Below are 19384 nucleotides of genomic sequence, written 5' to 3' on the forward strand. Positions count from 1 at the left end.
TAAAGTTAGGCAAGGTTCAATGATCAGTTGATCACTGCAAATTTCCCTTTTGGGCACAAATCTCTTGAATCACGCTTCAATCTGCCAAAATGATCATTCGGTGATAATCTGCAATTGGTAGTCAAAAATCCTCAAAAAATCTGGTTCATGCTATAATTTTGGCCATCATTTTTCCCTGAAGGTTTAAACAAGGGCAATTTACAAACCTCTAATGCCTTAATACACCCGATGTTTAAGAGCAGTATCTTTTCTCTGCATTACCTTCAAACTCATGTAATAAATTAATTAGTTTCCCATTTTTATGACGGCCAGTTCCATTGTGCCTAAACATTTTCACTGGCACACTGTCTCAGTGAGCTCGAAAGACTGTTCTGAAGGCCTGAGATCTAGGATAATGCTCTAAGACAGGCATTTTGCCGCACAGTTGATTTACTACTTTTCGGTATACATGTTGAATCTCAATAAACATTTATATAAACATATCTATGTACGTCTGCACCATTTGTTAAGATGGTAAAACACCACTGGTCTTATTACAACAAAGTGCTATGTGTCAAAAACTACAATTTTTAGTGCTCTTCCTGTTAATGATGCTGCTTGTGGCGATTATGGAGCTCAGTCCTAAAAAAGCACTTAACGAACACTTATTTTTTTTGCTGGATTATATGCACACAAAATGCAATGCTGATGACCTCACAATATCGACAAGTTACAACACCTCTCTTTCCTCGTTTTAAGGGTAATGTGGCATGTAATCTTATCTGTAAGATTATTTACATTTTTAATTTCATCAGGCACATCAAGGGTGCGGTCATGAGCACTGCATCTGGTGTGCGAGGTACCGTTTGCATGGTTGTTATGCGAGTTATGAACGGCAGTACTGACTATAACATGCCAATTTTTGTGTTTTCTCTGTTTTTATTCGTAGCCATAAATGCACTTAAAAATGTTTTTTCTTCAGTGAATTCCTAAGGTTTTTTTGAAAATGTAACTTCACTTTGACTTTTTTTGCGAATCAAAGGCGAACCCTCAGGAGTGGGGCAGCACTTCTCCCACACCCATGCTGCACATGGTGATGAACATTATACTTTATGTCTAAAAAAAAACATAGGAATTCACTGAAAAAAACAAAGGTTAAAGCGATGTTAAAGTTAGGTGTCAATTTAAACACATTGTTTAAATTAACAAACCACAGAAACGCCCTTGCCGTGCACTGCTAATTACCTCACATATTACATCACTTATGACATGTTCTACGACACCACTGACAACATCACTGCAACATCCAAAATGATATCCTAGATACAACACTGTGCATGACTAGGGCACGAGTTATAGTTTAAAAAAGTATATTTTAATTGACAAATAACCTTACCCTAAGGTGCCCAGTAACTTTTTTTCAAATGAAGTGTATGTGTGTGTATGTAAAAATATAACTTACCTGTGATGTAGTGCTGCAGATTCTCATGCTGTGCATACTCCTGCCATCTAGTGTTGGGCTCAGACATGGGCAATTTGGTTTATCTTCAAAGACATCTTTTGAATCAAGAAGGTGTAGTGACTCCACCTATTACTTGTACAGCTCATGGGCACCAGTTCCATTATTATGATTGTTTTTTCTGCCCAAAGGGTGAGGGTGTAGATGGAACACGGAGTTAAAGAAAAGATGCCCATGCAAAAGAATAGGAAATGTAAAAAATATAATGCAAGAATGTCTGCAACACCGAAAGGCTTCTGGGGAGGAGGGAGGGCGCATGTGAATCTACAGCACTACATGCCATAAATAAATGCTTACAGGGTAATTAACATTTTCAGTTTGTGGCATGTGTAGCTGTAGATAAACATGCTGTGTAAAGCAGTGCTCCTTTAAAGAGGTAGCTAGCTTGAGGATGTTACATAAGGCTGCAAAAAGTGCATGCAAGACAGCCTGGCCAATTGTAGCTTGTTGGCAAGCTAAAACATTCACAAAGTAATGTTTAGTTAAAGTGTGGAGAGCAGACCAAGAAGCTGCCTTACAGATGTCAACTATGGGAATATTACCCAAGAAAGCCACAGAAGCTCAATTTGTACGGTTGAGTGGGGTCTGTGAGGGACAGGGAAAAGATTTACATTACAGGACTGTATACAATTGAACAACCAGCATGCTATTCCTGCCTTAGAGAGAACACAGCCTTCCGTAGTTTGGAGAAAGAGACAACAAGTTGTTGTGTCTTCCAGAAGGGCTTGGTTCTGTCAATTTAATACATAAGCACTGTTTTGGGTTCTAGGGTGTGAAGAGCTCTTTCTGCTACTGGCTCGGGGAAGAACACTGGAAGTTCTGAAGTTTGATTGAGGTGGAAACAAGAGACCACTTTAGGAAGGAACTTGGGGCTTGTCCTGAGGACTACTCTATCATAGCGAAATTGAAAAAAGGGGTTTCCAAGGTAAAAAGCCTGAAGCTCACTGACACGCCCGAGGGAAGTCATAGCTACCAAGAAAGCAAACTTCCAGGAGAGAAACCTTAAGGTACATGTGTGGAGTAGCTCAAAAGATGGGCCCATACGTCTTGTAAGGCTTCACACAGGGGCAGGTGGGACCCTTGCAGGGATGGTCGTTTTGATTCTCTCCATAAAAGCTTTCATCACAGGAATTCTAAAAAGGGAAGTTTGTCCTGTTTTGAAGGTAAGCGGTGACAGCCACCAGATGAAGCCTGATAGCCTGATAGAAGTATAAGCAAGGCCTGACTTCTGCAAATGGACCAGATAACAGAAAATGTCCTGGACTACTGTTTGGAGAGGGTCAATATGTCAAGGGAGACACTGGTATAGAAACCTTTTCAATTTAGAGGAATACCAGACCTAGGTTGTAGGATGGTCATACATTCTGAAGGCAGATTGAGGTGCCAAAACTCTAGTACTTCAGGAGCCAAATCGCAAGATTGAGCTGTTCAAGGTTGGGATGTCTGCGCGTGCCCTGATTTTGTGACAGAATTTCCGGCTAGTTAGGCAGCTTCTCGTGAAGCACAGGAAACAGGTCGAAGTGACGAAGAGAGTGAGGAACCATGGCTGCCTGGCCCAGGTTGGGCCAACTAAGATGAGAGTGCGGGATGTTTGATGAAGCCTGCGAATCATGAGTGGAAGAAGTGGGAGAGGCAGAAAAGCATAGGCAAATATACTTGACCAGCTCATCCATAGTGCATTGCCTATGGACTGTGGGAACCTGTAGGCGAAACGTGGGCATTTAGCATTTTCTTCGGTTGTGATTAGGTCTATGCGGGGAAACCGGTTAGTCGGATGTCCACACTACTTGCACGCTCAGCTCCTGTAAATGCGCCTGCCAGCCAGTGAGAGAGGCGTTCGTTGTAATGGTAGTCTGCAGAACTGGGTACAAGTAGGGCTGGCCTTTCAACAGGTTGTTGCCATTCCAGTGCAGCAGAGAGCAATAATTTTCCCAGTGACACTCTGCTTGTGACCATTGCGCTGTTAGGCACTCCTATAAAGTGTGCTTGTGTAACCTGGCATGTGGGACTATAGCTATGCAAGAAGCCATCATGCCTACAAACCCATCCAGATATAACTGCCTACATACAGGACGTAGATACCCCAGAACTGGATGACACAGACAGGACATGGCTTGACACGGAAATCACACTTGAAGAAATCAAAACATCTATAGCCCAATTCCGCCCCGGGAGGACATCAGGCCCAAACGGTATATCGGCAGAACTCTATAAAAAATTTGCAGATCTTCTTAGTCCGCACCTCCTAACTCTTTCTAAAGACGCGACTGAAGAAGGGGTCCTCCCGTTAGATCTGCGAATAGCTATGATCATACCTATCCATACGTCAGGGAAACCTAAGGATCAATACGATTCCTATTGCCCGATAGCCTTGCTTAATAGGGAGGTGAAGATTCTGTTAACCATCTTGGCCACCAGACTGCGCCAAGTGATCACGACCCTGGTACACCAGGATCAATCCGGCTTCTTGCCTGGCCGGGCGACCAGGCTGAACCTGCAGAGGACACACATTTGAATGATGGAGGTTAAGGGTTACAACACCCCGCATCTGCTCTTATCGTTGGATGCGGAAAAAGCATTTGTTGCAGTCCATTGGCCCTTTCTAGAAGCCAACCTAACTAAATCTGGCTTGAGCCCTATTGTCAGGAAATGGGTGGGTTTATTGTACACAGATCCCTGGGCCAGAGTCCAGGTGAATGGCAAAACATCTGAGGATTTTCCCATACGAAGTGGTACAAGACAGGGCTGCCCGCTCTCACCACTGCTATTTGCCCTTACGATAGAGATTTTGGCCAGCCAGGTACGCCAACACTCACGGATACAGGGTTTTTTAATTACCCCAGGAGATGAAACAGTTGAGAAGATCACCTTGTATGCAGACGACATACTTCTATACATTACATACCCATGCACAACAATACTGAACCTGTTCCACACTATAGATTATTATTAGTATGGATACAAGATCAACTGGCATAAATCCGTGATCTACAGCCCAAGAGCGATGCATGTATGGCCCACGTTCCCAGAAGATCTCCAGATTGCAGATACCGGGTTTACTTAATTGGGGATTTATCTCAAAATAGACAAGAACCTCTGTTATCAGAAAAACATCATACGCATAATCACGAACTTTAAGGAGGACATACAGCGCTTGAAGCTACTCCCACTTACAATGCTGGGCAGAGAATCCATGTTTAAAATGATCACACTGCCTCAATTTTTATACGCCCTACAAAACACTTACTTTCCCCTACAACAAGCACTTTTCTGGGAAATAGCAGCAGAAATATGCTCATTTCCGAGTGGCAACATGGATTCATTCCAAAAAAGGGTACCACGGAGCATATACGGAGGGCCATCACCCTGTTTGATACCGCACAGGTGTCAGGAGAGCCGATGTCCCTGATTTTACTAGACGCCGAAAAGGCCTTTGATCGGGTCTCCTGGCGGTTCCTGTGGGGCATCATGGAGAGGATGGGGTTTGGACAAAAGTTCAAGCAGGCAGTACAAGCACTATATTACCATCTGTCAGCCTGTGTAGTGATAAACGGGAGGCTCTCCAAAAACTTTAGTATCTCACGAGGCACCAGGCAGGGCAGCCTTGCTCCCCTCTGCTGTTCGCTCTTTATATAGATCCCCTAATAAAGAAAATAGATTAAGATCTGGCTATTCAAGCCATGAGCACACAGGGACTGCAAACAAAGATAATGGCATACGCAGACGACTTGGCCATTACCACCCCTGAGCCCGAAAATGCTATGATGGCCCTTAGGTTTGGAAAAATCTCAGGATACGCGTTAAACAGCACCAAAACTCCGATTAATAACTAATAGTGAAATTCACTGGAATAACAGCAGGATAGTAACAAAAGCAAAGTACCTGGGAGTGACTATAACGGCAAATTTGGACAACCTGGTAGCAGAGAATTTAGTCTCTTTGGCCACTGGTACGAAAAAGTCCCTTAAAGCAATTGACAATCTGCACCTGACAATAGTGGGAAGATGCAACGTAATTAAGATGACATATTTTCCAAAATTGCTTTATTATTTTCGCTCTATTCCGCTAGAATTCAGCAAGGTACAGCTAGCAATGTTTCAGCAAATTTTCACACAATTTATTTGGGCGTACTCACAGCCTAGACGGGCCATGAAACAACTGACACTTCCTAAAGAACGGGGGGGAGGAAGGTGGTTTTCCAAACATAGTACTCTATTATTGGGCATCAGTATTACAATATAGTACCGAATTAATCGCAACACATCGTTGCACCTCTACTACTGAATTGCCATCTCCTTTTCGGATGTTAATAGGAGAGGAAGCTCGCGGTTGCCTTTTCAGACAGCTATCCTATGGATACTACAAGCGAGTCCGGTTTAAGACACTGATGAACTCTTTTAAAATATTTTCTAGTATACGCAGGATTTATGGTCTTGGAAGGATTAATCACTACACCACCCTTAGCCAAAATCGGGACCTACCCGGCATTTTTGACCTAAGGTACTTAGCAGAATGTATAAAGCTGGCATCTTAAAACTAGGGGACCTAATTTCAAACGAGAGAGTGAGCACATTTTTAGAACTACAAAGCAAATATGAGTTAAAACAGCAAGATGCCTTTAAGTACACAGCGACTTATAGCTTTCTCTCCGGAAGGCGGGGGGACTGGCTGGGTTCTCAGAGGTTAAAATTATCAATATGCTATTAACTCCGGTAGCGCCATGAATAGGGTCTATCTATGCCATTTTAAACATGAACACACCGGATGATCTCCCTAGAATAGCTGACAAGTGGTCATCAAAACTAGAGGCGCCACGTGGCCTGTTTTTTCAATCTTTGGAACTCTCACAGAGAGACTTACTGTCAGCTAAATTGCAAGTACAGCACTTCAAAACCATTTTTTTCTTATATTTAACTCCTTGCAGAATTCCAAAGTGGAGCACGGGGGAGGTAACAACATGCCCACGCTGCTCAGAAGTTGGAGCCGACTCTATCCACATGTTTGCTACCTGCCAAAAACTGTCCTCTGTCCTGTCTAGAATACAGGAATTCTTGAGAAAGGTTGTTTCACAAGACTACATACTAACCCTCACAACTATTATGCTAGGGACCTGTGAAACACTAAGTCGGACAAGAGGAGGCGCTTTGGTGTTTGTAGCTATGACTGTTTGGAGGATTTGTGTAGCCTCTGAGTGGAAAGACGCAGACCCGCCTCCATTTTCTCAGTGGCTAGCCAGGTTAATGGCGACATACCATCTTGAAATGAAATGAAATCATGATGAAATGATTACGCACTTGGATAGCACACGACTACCCGTAGGCATCTCGGCGCTTGTACGAATACCGCCGAGGAACCCTTCCTGCCTTTCCCTGTGAGGAGCCCACTCCTGGGCACCCCCAAGGTGAAGTCAGGCATCCTCAGCGTTGTTGGGGCCGTTGTAGAGATTAAACAAGCTATTGCCCAGAGGTGCAGAGTGGGACTCATGATTAGAATAGGCACCGAGGCGAGAATTATCAGGTCCGAGGAAATTGAGCCCGAGACCTGCCGAGGCGAGAATTGAACCCTGGTCCCGGCCAGACTACTGCATCAGGGTCTGCCGCTCTAACCATTGAGCCACACTTCTCTATCTTGAGAAAGCGATATACGCTAAAAAAGGTCGTAAAGGGAAAAGGAGAGGTTTAGACATATGGGAACTGTTGGACCTGGGGTTGCCAAGTCACATAGGGTAGCCTGGCCTAGTGTAAGACAGTCAGATCCTAGAAGCAAAAGTGTAAAGTTTGCGCTCCACCCAGTAGTAACTCAGTGTTCATCCATGCAAAAACGACACCAGACCAGATTTAGAAGAATACGGTCTGCTTTATAAAAACTCTTTGTTAGATTTACGGCTTCTTGGCAGTTTTCAGTACATTAAATATCTTCACATGCCATTATTAGTTTGTGCCAAGTTCTGTATGTTATTAACAATACTTTCTCCCAAATGAAAGAAGCTGGACGATAACTCTGTAATTTAAGCAAGCATTCCACCACTCTACAATTCTAGGTCAAGTATCAGCATTTGACAAGCTCTTTTACAATAAGGCGACGCTGTACATTACCCCTGTAGCTTCATGGACATTTCACACAAGTTGCACAGGTTTACAGCCCAACTTCAATAAGGTCACCCAATGTCTCGATGCAAACAGCTGGGGCCTAAGTGAAAACAAACAGGTAGTTATTTTATCTGATTAAGGCTATCTTAACTTGCTCCAGAACCCACATTAGGCTATGAGGGTCCCCTTGACGAGCATTGAACGTTCTGGGTCAGGTGCAGACCCCACACCCTTACTTATCCCCAGTTTCGGCCCCTTTTCCTGGTGTCTGGTACTGTGCAGTCAAACTGTATTTAGCCTCGTTTGAACAGAAGGACCCGATCTCATGGGGTAATGTTATTGCCTCTATCCAGCACGCGGATACCGTTCTGCAACCTGGGGGGTAGTTCACAGTCAACAGCTGTTGTTCCGTCACAATCCCAGGGACGCTCCTCACCTCCCTCCAGTTATGAGGCCCCGGCTGGTGAACAACCTTTACAACGAAACTTTTACAACGCACTACCATTACAACGCGGTCATTACAACGCAAACTATTACAACGCATTGCTCTGGGGGGCGCTCTAGGATAGGGAATAGGTTCATTTACTATCCAATAACCTTCCCTAGTGTCCACGGGGACTGGAGTTGGAATAGTAAATTAAACTATTCACTATCCAGCACCCCAAAGCGCTATGCGTTGTAATGGACTGCGATGTAAAAACCGCGTTGTAAAGGCATGCGATGTAAAAGCATGCGTTGTAATGTCATACATCTGCCCCGGCTTACTTGTATGGAGTTAGTTGACCGGACAAGCTCAGACTGTCGCCGGTACCCGGGGACACAACAGCACCTTCTGCCACTCCTTTTCTTGATGCGCCGCTGTCCCAGGACGAGCCGATTCACCCCCAGAGTCTGCGCCGAAACCAGACACTGCCGCTCAGTGCACTCCTCGGAGACCCGCACCTCTGGGCCTGCGCAGCAATCGACGCCGCTGCACTTCTCACGGCGTTCTCTCACAGGCTGCTCCTTCCTCGCCGTCTCCTCACGCCGGCGGTTCCGCCTTCCACGTCCCGCCTCCTCCAACGCCGCTCCGCCTCCTCCAACGCCGCTCCGCCTCCTCCAACGCCCCTCAGGCCTCTGTCAACACACAGAGGGAATCTGCGCCGGAGAGTGCGCCTTCACCCCACAGGGATGACAGGTGGCCTCGCCAGACCCACACGCGGTGAGTCCTTGATGAAGGGATCGGCTAGCTTCCCGCAAGCAATATGGGGGGCGAGTTGAGCTCCGCAGTTTCCAGGGGTGACCCCTCAGTGTTAGGTTTCTTCAGCCTTTCAATAGTGACTCGACACAGAGTCCCCAGGGCCTTTGAAATATCACGGGGGTCGTTTATGAAATTAGGTGTTGACTACCATGGCAGGGTTTGGTCAACACCAGTGGGGGCAGGTCAGTACAGGAGATCAGCCGGCCCACAGGTCAATCCCACTCCTAGTAAAGCGCTGTCCTCCTCCTCAGAGTCGCCTCCCTCCTCACCAGTTCCACACTATGCTCTCACTGGTCACCTCTAAAATGGCTGCCTCGCATTCCGCCTTATATAGGCTCCCTTCCAAAGGTCCAGCAGGGTCCAGAGGGTTCTGGAAGGTCCCTATTCTAACCTATGGGTCTTTCTCCTAAGGTGGCAGTTATGGCAGTTACTGTCCACCATTTTGTGGTTCTTGTAGATTTTTAGTCAGAAGGGCACCTAGGGTAAGAGAACTATAGGGGCAAGGAGCACCTAACCCCCAAAGTCAACACTTAAAAATTCAGTGGACATAAACGATAAAAAGGTTGAGGAGCAAAAAGGGGACAAAATAAATAAATAACTAGGAGGGACCACCAAAAAGCTGACAGGTCTAACAGGAACCTATTACCACATGGCTTGAACGCTCAGACTAAATCTCCCTATTTAACTCCTCAACTCCTTAGCATCTCCTACCTCCAGATCTTCATTTTTTCCTTTTGTTCCTATACATTTCGCTATCTTCCTCTTTCTTTTTTCTTTTTCTCTGTTCTGCCCGTCGCTTTACACTTCCAGTTTTTGAATTCTCTTACGATGCTTTATCCGTATATACTTTGATGTTCCTGATTAATATTTTGAACTTTATCCTTCTTTTGTGTAAAACGGGATGGGGGAGGGGGGAGGGGGGGACACTACTATGTCAAACTCTGTATATTTTGCAAATCCTGAAAATAAAAAAGAAATAAAAATAAATAAATTTAAAAAAAGAAATACGCTAATTTCTATGGCTGGGTAAACAGCCTAGGATTGCGCTCCATACTCTACAGCACAATCAGTACTATGGGGGAATCTCATTGCCTGACATCGAAGCCTACTACTGGGTGGAGCACCTAACTCCAATTAACGAATGGATACATATACCAGGGACACACCCTACACATAGGCTGGAGAGGTCAACCTTGAGCAGTCGCACGTTCCTACATTATTTATATGGGGGCGGAGGGAGGGGGAAGCTCCTCCCGGCCACCCAGGTCACAATTGCATCCGGGGAGAGGGCGACAAAAGCAATTGGATGGGGCCATAAATTGAAGAGTTTTGGAGGCTGGGACGATATAGGTATTTCTAAATTAGGCGACATCCTTTATAAGGGGACAATCAAAAGCTTTGATGCTCTCAAGACTGAATACTAGCTACATTTATCTCAGTTCCTGAAATTCGCACAACTTCAACATGCCTGTTTAGCCGAGAAAATAGATAGTTTCTCCATACCGGAATACGCACCATTAGAAGGGAGACTGCTCCAAGAATGCATTGTGACTAAAGCTGTCTCCTTAACGTATAACCCCCTAAATAACAATGCCCCAGAAAGATTGTGTAGGCTGAGGACAACTTGAGAGGGTAACCTAGGCACGCTTGAAAATGTTGACTGGGAGGCAGCCCTGATGTTCCTCAGGGAGGTGGGAATTAAATCGAGACTGCGTCTCACCCAATATAAAATATTGCATAGAATATACTTTGACTGGGCTCGATTACACAAGATGGGACAAGCAGCAGATCCTAGATGGCAGAGATGTGGACATTGAGAGGGCGACTTTTACCATACCATCTGGGATTGCGCACAAATACAGACCTACTGGGGAAAGATAACGAGGGAATTAAGGAAAATACTAAACGCTACAATACCCTCAGATCCCAAACTTCTACTGTTGGGTATTTCATATGATTTTGATCTAGTCCGACCTCAGTTGATTTTCCTTGCAATAGCATTGGCAGTGGCGAAAAGAGATGTTCAGTGGAAATGGGGAGCTACAGACACACTGCCGCTGCGAGAATGGAAGGCAGGGATGGACACATAAAATGGCAGCTGAAAGGGTCCCCTACAAGGCAAGGGGTTGCCCCAGGAAATTTTGGGTAATATGGGGTAACTGGAGAAGGTACTATGGCCTCGATGTCCTAGGGGACGACACCCAATCAGACCCTACTGGACAGACTCACACGGACACCTCAATAGCCCACTTAACCTCAGGGACCTAAGAGAGGGAACCGTTTCAGGGAACTGTTTCGCTTTAAGGAATACTACGTGTTGGTACTACGTGAGGATATGTAATGCATACTGAATTCTATTGTATTGTAAAATGACGATAAAAATATTTAAAAAATATTACCTACTGGCGGTCGTCAGTAGGTAGTTATAGTTAGGACCTAGTTACCATAGGAAAATCACAACATTCTATTCCCAATAACTTTGGCTCAGATTGACGAATCTTTGCGAAATTTTCAAAACTCGTGGCCCGCTCCGGTCCGCTCCTATCTTAAAAGTTTCGGGGTGATTCGTCAAGGGGGGGGGGGGGCGAGGAAAAAGGGGGTCCCAAAACATGTTTTCCCCATGCAATTTTCCATATGAAACTTTAGCCACGGCTACAGCCCGAACTGCTGTAAGGAATTACACCAAATTGGGCAAAAAGGTAGCCCTTGGTCCAGAAAGAACTCCTTTTGTTAAATGGTGTAAATCTGTTCAGTTGTTACTGAGAAAAAAAAAATATATATGGATATCTATGGCTGTACAGGATCCGCGCACCCTACAGATTAGGATCCGCGCACCCTGCCGATCACGAGCTGCATTCTAATTTGCTGTCAACAGTCCAAAGCAGGAACTGTTGGCAGCCATCATGTGCCTCGGTAGAAGCGAGGTGCAAGAATACAGTAAAATGAAGGCAGAAAACAAGAATAGGGGTCAGGGTTGAAACACCCTGACCCCCTAGGCCTGCTTAGGGGTTCCCAATAAGACCTCCAGGGCCAATTGAATTATTTATTTTTTCAATGCCGTGATGTGCGCTGAGTGCGCGGATCCAGCCGCGAAAATGAGAAAAAAAAACGATGTACGGGCTTTCGCGCTTCATTTAAATAAAGCCCCCGGGTGGGCAGGTCCCGGGGGCAGACAAACACAAGTGTTGGGGGGGGCCCCAATCCCCCCCACGCTGCACCGGGGACCGCCACCCCCGTGGCTTTGGTGAATGATTTGCGGGGGGCACACAGCTCCCCCCTGCGGTCCTAGGGACCGCTAACCTGGGGATTTGATTTTTAAGCTGGGGAGGCTCCCAAGCTCCGGGGACTGCCACCCTGGGGGCTTTTATTAATATATTTGTGGGGGCACATGGCCCCCAGCTGCCCCGGGGACCGCCACCCCCCTGGGCTCTAATTATTAGAAAATGGGGGATCCGTGATGGATCCCCAGGCCCCGAGGAACTCCACCCCCCGGGGCTTTGTAAATTTTGGGAGGGGGGCCAGCTGGCCCCCCTCCTGGAGCCCTTGATGGCCCTGGGGACCACCACCCCCCAGGGCCAGCTCCTGCAGTGTTCTGGTGTGCCCACGCCCGGGACACTGCTGTTTGCTATGGCAGGGCGGGAGTCCGGCGGTTCCGCTCTGTCATATCAAACCGGGGTTTGGTTTTTGGAAGAGCGAGCAGGAACACCTGCTCTCTATTTCAAAAACCAAAGCCTATTGCTTTTCCACACGGGGAGCTGCATGTTAGCAGCTCCCTGTGTGGAAAAGCAATGCGGCTCCTGAAGTACGTGGGGAGCCGGCGGGACCGTGGGGGTATTGGGGGTCCCCATCATTTTGTATAGGCCCCGGGGGATGGGGTCCCCGGGGCGAATGAAAATTAGTGGTAGGAGCCCAAATAAAATTACTGAAAAATGTGGAGTTGCGCCGCTCAGCGCGGCTCCTGGTGTGAACGCGCGCTGGGTGCGTGACTCCAAGCAAAAAAAAATCATATTTTTTAAATATAAATCTAGCTTATATGTTTAGATCTTGGGTGGCTCTAAAAAGAGCCCTTGTGTTTATTGGGTGCTTTTGGTACCTACAAGTAAGTACCTAGGCAGAGTCTAAAGTTGTTGAGAAACACTCTGTTACCTTCATCTGTGAAATTTACACCATCTCTCCTGTAGATGCCATCCATATTAAAACGCAGATTGTTGTTGTGAATTGACCCCATCCTATAATCTCTGAGATAAGGAGAAACAGCTTTATTGACATGTTTCCTAGCTTTCTCAATTTGTGGACAAAATTGATTGACCAGTTCCATTTCTGTCTTTGGCATAGGTTAGAGTAGACAAAGGCAGTTTGGGGAGAAGTAACATCAATTGTGCAAAGGTGTCCTTCATTAGCATTTCCAGACCTACCCCAGTCAAAGTGCCTAGGTCATTGCCACCACAGTGCACAATTATGAGGTCGGGGTGTTGTAGATGCAAAAAGGATTTAATCAATAGCATCAATGGGTGCCACTTTAATCCTCTCAATCCAATACATTTAGTGTCTACATTTTGCAAAGCTAGGTCTTTGTCAATACCGTTGCTTTCAGCATACCTTTTGCACTGGAAAATATAGCTGTGTCCAACAATCCACACTCTAAGCATCTTGAAGGGAAGTCTGGATGTACTCAGAAGATGTCTGTAGGTGAAGTAGGCAGTTTGTAAAATAAGAAGTTTCTAAAATGGTGGACAATATGCAGTTTTAAAAAAAGAAGAGAAATGATTGGCTGATTGAGAACATTATACACTGAAAAATAGTGTGCATGTTTCGGTGTTTAAAAAGCATATTTTTTATGGGTTAGTAAAAACGGTTTGAAAGGCACATTAGATAAGATAAGCTTGTACTTTGGAAAGTCAAGCACACTTGCTGTTTACATTTGTAACATTGTGTGCTGAACTTGTGACCTGTGTGTTCATGAACTGTTACTATGGAAACAGTCATTAAGCAGAATGGGGGTAGGGTTGGAAGTTATGTGTGGCAATAAAATGTGTATTTCTTATTAATATTATAGTCATGTGTAATTGCAGTGAGATTTTCCAAGTCACTGGTATAGTTAAAAGAAGTGTGTTATGAAAAAAAAGGGTAAAACTATTTGTAATATATTTTTGAAGTCTTGTCTGGATTCGCGGTTCCGTCGCTTACGGTGCACAAACCAGGCGCAACTCTAGAAAATTCCAGAAGCAATTTTAGTTTAGTTAGAGGTCAGTTGGCAAGGGTTGATATGTGTCACCAATAGAAATGTGTGTTAGAGTTTGAATTAATCTGGGAAGCAATGTGATTTGATATATTCATGTATATGTGTGCAGAATGAGAGGGAAAGCTTGCCATTTTTTGGTTTTGCTAAGAGCAGTGCACTACATTCATTTTGTGCATATGAAAATCTGGTGTGTGATTCAGATACTTATTTATCTACAAATCAATTTGAAAAGTGAGTTATTAATTTGCGAGGTGTTCTATGTGGTGCCTTTGATTTTAATCATAAAATATAATTGTTAAAATTTGGAGTTAGTGATATATTTTCTAATGAAGAAATATTTTTTACAGTTTTTTGTAATGTGTTTACATTTTCTTTAATATACAGTTTATATATTATTATGTGTCTTTGCATTAGGGATTACTGATTATTACTGATTGTTTTAATGTGTGCATATGTACATTGGTATTATAGTGCATAATTGTTGGTGTTAATTTGAAATTTATATTTTGGGTTAAGGTGTTAGTTATGAGAGTAGATTTTATAAGTGTCTACAGAGGTATAGTTTAAATATGTGACACAATTTTCCAGAGAATAGTCTTGCCTGTATGGAATCACACTGTGAGTCTGTGTCCACTGTTACAATTACCCTGACAGAAGCATGTGCTTATTTAATCTCTCTGCTGACACACAAGTGCTTATAAACCTATCCTGATGTCAACTACTAGCAGTATCAGAACCCAGTCACTGTTTATGGACTTGCATAATGATTCAGGCATTCAGACAAGCAGTGGTACAGTCAAATGTACACTATGTATGCGGTCCCCTAACCCCTTCCAGACTACTGAGTCAAGGAGAGGAAAAGCCACCGTGCGTAACTTTTCTTCTTGTAAATACAACTCCTTCATGCACAGCACTTTGTGTTGAAGGGGCGTTCCATAAGAACTTTTTTTTCTTCTTTTTTTGTTTTATATTTTTTTAACGATCTTTTTTTCGGTGTTTTAAAAAAAAACTATAAAAATAATTAAAAAAACAGGTAACTTTGGGAATTAAATATCATTCCCAAAAAAAATAAAAAAAATAATTAACAATGGTGGTTGCGTTGAGCAGCGCAAAATGGCATCTACCGACTGCGCGCCGGAACAAACTTTTTTTTTTGCACTTGATGCAGTGCTGTTCCAAAAATCCAAATTCAGGCCTTATATCTATCTGTTGTTGTGAAGTAGATGGTCCTGGGGTACTTGCTCCAGGTGCTGGTGGATGTAACACAGCTCTCCCCATCTCCTCCCGAGCAATATTTAGAGGGTGGATTTTCTTGAGGTGTTGATAAATGCTATCAGTGCCGTATGATTTACTTCTTTTCACTGCCTCTAGACAGTACTTTTTTACAGGTTTTGCATGTCACCTTTGTGGCATTAACTTTCTTTTGTCCTTCAGGAAAAGTATAGAATTTCCAGACTACAGATTCTGGTCTCTGTTTTCTGGGTTCTTCCTGTAAGAATTCTTTTTCTGAAGATTCTTCCATCTGCTGCTGTTGTCCAGATGCCATTGTTCTTGAGAGTTGCAAAAAAAGACCAAAGAAAACCAAAAAGATTAAAGTTGGAGAAGAGATGCTTTTCTGAAGATGGTCCAAGAAGAATGATTAAAATGGGTGGGGTCCCTCAATACTTACAGTGGGAAATGTTATGAACCAATCAAATCTTTGTTTTTGAGGTCACATGGGATCCGCGTACCGAGCGCTCACTAAGCACGCCCCCAACGCGACTTCGCGAAAATATATTTAAAAGTAATATAAGTTTATTTTAAGTACAAATATATTATTTTATAAGTATCTTAGACATTCTCTTGTCCTAATATGCATATTAAAGATACATATATAACATTTTAGACATAAATTTTTTTTGCGGGAGTCGCGCACCCACCGCGCCCAGCACGTATATGACGTCACGCAGAACCCGCCACCGCGCAAGCGCCGCGTACCGTAATGCGCATGTGTCGCAAATGTGTGGGAGTAGGAGTGGCGGAACTGCCGCATACCAATCACGCAATGTTAAATGTAAATAACGGAACGGAAAAACACAAAGCCGTCGCTCAACGTACACGGATCCTCCACGACTTTTTTTTGATGGGTACGCGACTCCCAAAAAAAACCTGAAAAAAAAAACAATTAAAATATATTACATCTAAAAAAATGAATTTTTTTTCAAACTTTTTTTGCAATTTTCCTAAATATATAATGTTATTTAATGAATAAAATATTTAAAAATAAATAATAAAAAAATGAAGAAAATCAGTACCAAAAAATAGATATAACTATTATTACAATTAAAGTTTATCATTTAAAAAACTTTTGAAATTCACTGAAAAAAACATACCTTTCAGAGATATTATAGTTACTAATTAGCACTTAAAAAACCTTTGAAATTCACTAAAAAACATAGGTTTCAGACACGTTATAGTTAGGAATTAGCATTTAAAAAACCATAGAAACTGGTCTTCTTTCTCCCTTTCTCCCCCTTGACCCCCACACATTCCTACAGACAGCTCTCCCGAGAGTCACAAGTTGACCCTTTTTAACCCCCCTTTTCTCGTCCCCTCATTTCCCATTCTGCCACCTTCCCAACTGGACCTCCCCCTTACCTCATCTGCTTTACACCCCACCTCACCCCTACATCCTGCATCTCCCCACTATTCCACTGCCTTCTCTCACCCCCTAACTCCCCTATTCCTTCCGATGTCCTCCCTTTTTAATACACCTTTCTTACAAACTGAACTACCGATCACCTCGCCTTACCCTCCCCCCTCCCTCCCCTCTGCTCCTCACCCCTCTCCGCTCTTCCCCTTTCCTCGTACCCTCAATTCTGTTCTCACACCCTCATCTCTCTACAACCTTCTTTACCACCTCCCATGCCTCACATCCCTGCCTCCCCTATTGGTAATCCCATCATCTTCCCTCCCACTGATCTCACCCCCCTTCTCTCCTTTTCTTACATTCTCCCCTATGCTTCACAACCCTGTTTCCCCTCTTGGTAATTCCTCCCTCTTCCCTCCCTTGGACTGCTCAGCCCCTCACTCTTCCCACAACTTTCATTTTGCTCAACACCCCCCACTCTGCCTGGTGCCTTTACCCCAACATTCACCTTTCATTACCCTTGGTACCTGGCCTGCACCCTCTCTCTTCTGCCCACTTGTGTGGCCTCCCTTTGACCTCCCTCCCTCCTCTCCCTGCTCAACCCCTTCTCCTCTCACCTCACCGTATCCATGGCCTTCCCATTACCCCACTCCCTCCCCCCTCCTCCTCCAGCCATCTATTTCTACTTCTCAACTTTCTCCTCCTAGGTATGATCTCTATTCTTCACCTCTGCTCAACACCAGTAAAAATATCTCAGTAACTCCATTCACTCCTTTCTACCACATTCTTTCCCCCCCTCAGACCCTTTCATCACATATCTCCCTCCAGCCCCCCACAGCCCACTGCCCTTCTTTGTATACTTCACTTCCTCCCCCACCGTCGACCCCCACACCCCAACACTCTCCCCGGTCCACCACTTCCTCCTGTGCTCCCTTGCCTAGTCCACTCGCTCCCTTAACCATTGAGCCACCCTTCACTCCTTGCTCAGCACAACTCTCTCTGGAAACTAAACTTGATTCCCTCATCTCGTCCATTTCCCTGCTTGAAGCGTCCATTTCACTCCTATGTGCTAAGATATCCCCTTCCCCCAACAACCTCCCTAGGAGTTCCTTGCTCCCGCGCCTCAATAGAGCCAACCACAATCTATCCTCCACAGACATTACCAACCTATTGGCTACCTACAAGACCATCTATGTCATTTCCCCTACACTCGCCTCTCCTAACAACTCTACTCAATTTGCCATTCAGACCATCACTTCCGTCAGAACTTACCAGCCTCCCCCTGAAGGGGCACCCTCATTCAAGAATCTAATCCCTATCCCCCTCATCAGTCCAGACACTCACATCACCAAAACAGTTGCGTCAGAGCTACACTGCATAACTGCAGATCCACAACCAAACACAAACTGGAAATCTCCGACACCATCACTCACCACAATCACGACATGCTCTTTCTCACTGAGACCTGGTTTAATGACTCCTCTCACACTTCATTTGATCTTTTGTTACCTACTGACTACTCTATTCTCAGAAACGACAGACCAGGCAAGATCGGGGGAGGTGTGGTGATTATCTTCAGAAACACCCTCCAAATCAAAGCCTCTCCCACTACTCTCTTTCGCACCTTTGAATGCCTCTCCCCAGAATTCCAAGTTCATCATGGCACACCCTTCAGGTTCCATACCATCTACCACCCGCCTGGAAATTGCTCTTTCTTCAAGGAGGAATTCATTGACTTCATTAGTGACCAATATTCACAGAGCGGCAAGCAGATCTTCCTAGGTGATTTCAATCTCCACTGGGGCTCTTTGGAAGACTCGGCTGCCAACAAGCTTGCAACCTTTCTTTCCGCTAACGATCTTGCACAACACTGCTCGGAAATTACACATGCCAAGGGCTCAATTCTGGACCTTGTGATTTCCAAATCAGACCAGATTACCACTGCTTCACCCATCCATGTGGACTGGTCTGACCATTTCCTCATTCCCTTCTGTTTTCACTTCTCTCATGTTAACTCTCAGCCAACCCAAAAGAGCATCTACGTGGTTCCGCAACACAAACATCATTGATCTTGAGACTCTATGTGATTCTGCTATGCAGTCTTTTCCTAGTCTAGACCCCAATACGGATGTCAACGATCTCACTCGCCTTTGCCTCTCAATCCTCGCAGTCGAAATCGACAAGGTTGCCCCACTCCAAAGCAAAAGGAAAAGACCCACCCCATCAGCTCCTTGGGTCAACAAAGCTCTCTATGACGAAAGGAAAAACCTTAGAATCTTAGAGAAGCACTGGAGACAATCTCCATCCACCCCCAACCTCTCTCTTTTACGTTCAGCAAGATCCACATACCACAAACACATCTTCCAGGAAAAAATGTCACACTTCAGATCCCTCCTCGATTCAGCTAAAAACAGACCCAAAAAACTTTTCGGCCTCATCAAAAACCCAAATTGTTCTCCCCAAACCATCAAGCCAGAGGATGCATCAAAGAAAGCAACTGAGTTCGCTATATTCTTCGATCAAAAGGTAAAATCTCTGGTTGAACAGGTCACCCACCCCACCCCCATCGAGGAGCGATAATCCTTAGTCACTTGGCAGAACTTTGCCGCCATCTCAGAGGTTGATCTCCTCAAATGCATCCGTGAAACCAAACCCTCCAACCATTCCTCTGACCCCATTCCCAGTG

The 19384-nt window shown here is 44.6% G+C and overlaps 1 protein-coding gene across 2 annotated transcripts in view; it reads right to left on the bottom strand.

Annotated features, from left to right (window-relative positions):
* JMY (junction mediating and regulatory protein, p53 cofactor) overlaps positions 1–19384 on the bottom strand; it is a 573379-nt gene that overhangs the window by 194708 nt on the left and 359287 nt on the right. The gene's annotated exons all lie outside the window — the stretch shown is intronic.

This window comes from Lissotriton helveticus, chromosome 2_1 (assembly GCF_964261635.1).
Source record: "Lissotriton helveticus chromosome 2_1, aLisHel1.1, whole genome shotgun sequence".
NCBI classification, from domain to species: Eukaryota; Metazoa; Chordata; class Amphibia; order Caudata; family Salamandridae; genus Lissotriton; species Lissotriton helveticus.